General features: G+C 35.9%; 1 long non-coding RNA gene across 1 annotated transcript in view; it reads left to right on the top strand.

Annotated features, from left to right (window-relative positions):
- Positions 1-1,364, top strand: part of LOC309478244 — a 17,202-nt gene extending 15,838 nt beyond the window's left edge. Inside the window, exons 2-3 of the long non-coding RNA XR_014198900.1 lie at positions 460-536; positions 1,014-1,364. This is a non-coding gene — a long non-coding RNA (uncharacterized lncRNA). The remainder of the gene's footprint in view (positions 1-459; positions 537-1,013) is intronic.
- The last annotated feature ends 3,636 nt before the right edge of the window (positions 1,365-5,000 follow it).

Raw genomic sequence — 5,000 nt, 5'->3', positions numbered from 1 at the left:
GCATTTCTCTGGCTGTTGATCACAGATCACGTGCTGATCGATCAATAACTTTGGGAGTCTGAAGTCATTCAAACGGTAATTTCTGAGGTGTAATAATCCAGGAGAGTTTATGTTCTTGAGCTCCAGCTGTAGTTTTAACTGGGCATGTTGTTCCAGTGTTTCAAGGACAGTTTGGCTATTTCTCCCTCATTGTTGGAAAGGCTTGCTGGGAATGACGTAGGTGATAATCAAACACGCTCACATAAACCTGTCTCACACACACACACACACACACACACACACACACACACGCACAAACGCACACACACGCACACACTCTTGACTGAAAATATTGTCTGATAAATTTTTTCAGTAAGGATGCATTAAATTGATGAAAAAAATTAAGTTAATTATAATGTTACAAGTCTGTTGTTCAAATTCCTGAAAAATACTATTTTCAAAGGTTTTCAACATTGACAGGGTTTCTGCAGGTTTCAGTAAGTCAAATTTAAGACCTTTTTAAGACATTTTAAGACCATAAAGATTGAAATTTAAAGGTGATCTAAGTAACTTTTTTACCTTAACTGAACAGCTTCGGAGTCACTGGAATGGTTATATTACTTATTTCGGGTTGAATGGTGGTCGTTTCGCACCCCCCTGGTGCCTGTGAGCGGAAAATACACACTTTGAGCCGGAAGTATCGCGTGATATCAGGTCTCGCGATGTAAACAACTGCTTTACGGCCAAAAGAAATCTGCTAAAATGCATTTCATTATTGCGCTCCCTCACGCTGTTTGAACCCGAATGAAGAAGACGTTTTAAAGAATGTCCCATCTGCTTTGACGTCGTTGATCTACTAGCCTCTGGTGTCTAAGAATCGCCAACGAGTTTTTACAACAGTGTTGTCAAATATCTATTCCGAAGCTGTGGGGGGAGCTCTAGAGAGAAACCTGCGAGCAAAAAGCGAGAATACAGCGAAGAAATCCCGAAACTACTGAGCCCTGCTTTAAGACCTACACGACACATTATCCAAGTTAGATAGATAGTTACCTTGGTATCATTAGAGTATCTATCTATCTATCTATCTATCTATCTTTCTATCTATCTATCTATCTATCTATCTATCTATCTATCTATCTATCTATCTATCTATCTATCTATCTATCTATCTATCTATCTTTCTATCTATCTATGATTATCTGATGTGTGTGTGTGAGAGAGAGGGAGAGGTAGAAAATTTTACTTTTGCATATTATACTGTAAAAACACAATTATTGTTGATTTTAGTGGATCATAACTAGAGAGGAAATGATGAGATGATTAAAGTGACCAAAATTATCACGGTTATCACAGAATCCTGTTCAAAAAGTACTAATACTACAGAATGAAGTAAATTCAACGAGTTTTATGTCGAAAAATAGTAAATAACAAAATTGATTAGCATCAATATGCACTTTTTGTTTACGGAAACATTAAAATACCATTAAAAATGATGGCCAGATTTGTCTTGCAACATATTATCTACTAACATGTACAAGTTCAAATAAAGTTTTGACAAAAAAGGTTTTATACAAAGATAAACCTCATATTTCAGCCTTTAAATAATTTTTTATAAAAAGAATGAGTCAAAAAAGATAAATTGCTGTTTGGGTGCACCCCCATCCTTCATGTTGACTGAGCTTTCAATGTTGTTATGGAAAGGGGTGATTGGTTGGTTCCTGTGACATGACCTGCGGTGCGTTTGCGGCATTCTGAAAAGTTTAGATTTTTTTCATCTCGTTGTGCCTGGTAAAAATATTAGCGTGTCGCTTCAATTATGAGCGCGTTTGCCGCGCGCTTACATTTGAACAAACTTGAGCGCGCAAAAGACGCGATGTGAACGGCCTCTGGCGAACTAGCTCATATCAAGCCACGAGCTATTGGTAGCACGCGAGCGACGTGTTGGAGACCCCTGCTAGAGCTCCGCTTTGTAGGCTACAACTCGATACTTTTTTGCTACTTTGTTATAACTTTCTGCGGCCAGCGTTTCTGGAAATGAACGAGGGTAAACACTTTTTAAGACCTGACTAAATGAAATTTAAGACCTAGGATGAAAATCTGGCCGTTTTTAAGACTTTTTAAGGCCTTAAATTTAAAGTTCAGAATTTTAGACTTTTTAAGACTTTTTAAGACCCCGCGGAAACCCTGATTGATAATAATCAGTAATGAGCATCAAATCATCATATTAGAATGATTTCTGAAGGATCATGTGACAGTGAAGACTGGAGTAATGATGCTGAAAATTCAGCTTTGATCACAGGAATAACTAACATTTTACTATACATTCACATAGGAATCAGCTGTTTTACATTGTAATAATATTTCACTGTTTTTACTGTATTTTTGATCAAATAAATGCAGAAGAGACTTATTAATATAAAAAAACTAAAATATATAACTATTTGAATATTAATATAAATCTCTGATAGCTTTGCCATACATACATATTGTAATCAGAGCTTTATAAATAAATAAATACATAGAAACATTACATAGAAAAATATTTTAATATTAATATTTATAAAAATGACTGCTATATATACACTAGTAAATGCAACACAGTATGAAGTTATGACATTTAAAACAAACCATTAAATATTTATATTCAGAACGACAACTGGACAGTATAGTGCACTGCATACTGTATACTCCATATTCTATTTAAAGTTCCCCTGAAGACAATAATTGTATCCCTTAAAACTCATCTTTGATCATCAAAATGACATATTGAAACGTTTTTCCCTTGAAAAAAAAATCTTCATGCCTTACAAAAAATGAAGCCTAATTTAGTATACGTGGTTTTATGAATATGCAAATGAGCCCCGCCTCCACTCACTCACTCAGCTCAGAGATCCACTCGTTGACGATCACACGTTGATCTGATTGGTTACAAGGTAGTTTGTGACGTCAGAAACACAAGCGATTTCAAAGCGTGTTTTTGAGACTATCTTTGGTTCACATCAATTTTAAGGAGAAAATACTCAGCAATGGTGTCGACTTATGAATTTAGACATGGTTTGTCTTAAAGCATATTAAAAACACCAAGTAGACTTATAAACAACATTAAAAGCTTAATTTTCACCACGGGTGTTAAGGCATAATGCAGCACAGTATGCAGCCGAGTTCTGATTGAAACCAGGCCACAAAACATTAAAATGCTTTCGTTGGAAATAGACGGATGGAGAAAGAGAGCGAGAGAAATCTCTCGCACACACACAAGCAGCCAATACAGTAATGCATATGTGTGTTTGTGTGTGAGTGTGTGAGTGAGTGTGTGTGTGAGGTGGGAAGAGGCTGTCATAGAGAGATAGGCCGGGCTCTGAATCAATAGGTTTACTATGGCCGCTGGCCAGCGGTTGTTTCCATGTTCTCTTAGGCTGGGATTCACTCATCAATACCTTCATCGGGTCTCTGGAGCTGCAGGGCTGCACCAGTAATCAGGGATATTTTTAGAGGCCTAACACTCTTTCTGGCAAGGTTATAGCGCTGGCCTCTGCTGTCTCGCTCTCTTTATCTCTCTGTGGCCGGCAGTGATCACTAACTAACCGAACTGAGGCTACTAACTTAACTATGACAGTGGCTGTTTCCATAATCATGCAGATTTTACAGAAGATATTATTCAGCTCAAGTCAGTTCAGTGTTGATTCAGTTCAGTCCAATAACAGTGACTCGCCAGTCGATTCAGTTATAAAGCATCTCTCCTAAAGACTGAAGAGTCATTATTCAGTTCAAGTTCAGTTCTCATCCGATAATACGAGTGCATCGATAATATTACTGAATATTAAGTTTCTTTTAAGACGAGGCTATAGTGACGAGGAACCCAAACTCCATAATGTGACAGAAATTTATATAAATTAGAAAGTTTGAGCCAAACAATCAAACCAAATGTGAAAGCAGTCTATCAAAGGGTAAATGATTCAGAAAGTTTATTTATTTTACAGGCTACTATAACCCTCTGGTGCTCTTCTGTCATTCTTGACCAGAAAATCTTTAATAAAAATTTTAATTATTTAAATTTACATTTTATTTATTTAAAATTTTAAAACTCTTCTGCTCACCAAGGCTGCTTTTATTTGATCAAAAATACAGTAAAATAGTGAAATATTATTACAATTTAAAACAACTTTTTTTCTATGTGAATATATAGTCAAATGTAATTTATTCATGTGATCAAAGCTGAATTTTCAGCATCATTACTCCAGTCTTCAGTGTCACATGATCCTTCATAATATGCTAATGTGATGCTCAAGAAACTGGTATTTTCTGTTGTATTTTTCCCCCCTATTTTTAAGAGTTATGCTTAAAACAAGAAAAAACTAAAATGTATTATGCATAAATAGCTTTTTATCACAGAAATATGCCAATTTAGATGGAATTATATTTATATTTACAGTATATAGTTCTGTATTTAATGAATATAAGTATATTTCCATCATCTTGGATGGATCACATCTACATCACATCTGTTTCCTTTTCAAACAGTCTTCGAATCCGAGGTGTGCCTGACGATGCTGTCTAGTTAGGGAGATCGCTAGGTTTTGTAGATTTTGTTCTTAGTAAATTGCTGAAATAAATAAGAACTTAATTTTAAAAAAAGGTTCCTTTATTGTGAAGAGTCTTTGTGAGGGACGTGTGTGTGTTTTTTATTGTGAAGAGTCTTTGTGAGGGACGTGTGTGTGTTTTTTATTGTGAAGAGTCTTTGTGAGGGACCTGTGGGTGTTTTATTGTGAAGAGTCTTTCTGAGGGACGTGTGGGTGTTTTATTGTGTAGGATTGCAGAGGTGTAGACGTACCTTGGAAGGAGTGTTTCTTCCTTGGGAATGATCCGTGATTTTCACACTCACTGTATTCTTCCTGAGGAGATGAAAGTCACCGACATAATTAACAGATAGATGGATGAATGATAGAAAGAACAGACAGAGACAGACAAACAGAACGACAGTATATCTATCTATCTATCTATCTATCTATCTATCTATCTAT

Source organism: Leuciscus leuciscus, assembly GCF_965113295.1.
Source record: "Leuciscus leuciscus genome assembly, chromosome: 16".
NCBI classification, from domain to species: domain Eukaryota; kingdom Metazoa; phylum Chordata; class Actinopteri; order Cypriniformes; family Leuciscidae; genus Leuciscus; species Leuciscus leuciscus.
This window is presented reverse-complemented; position numbering and strand designations above follow the sequence as displayed.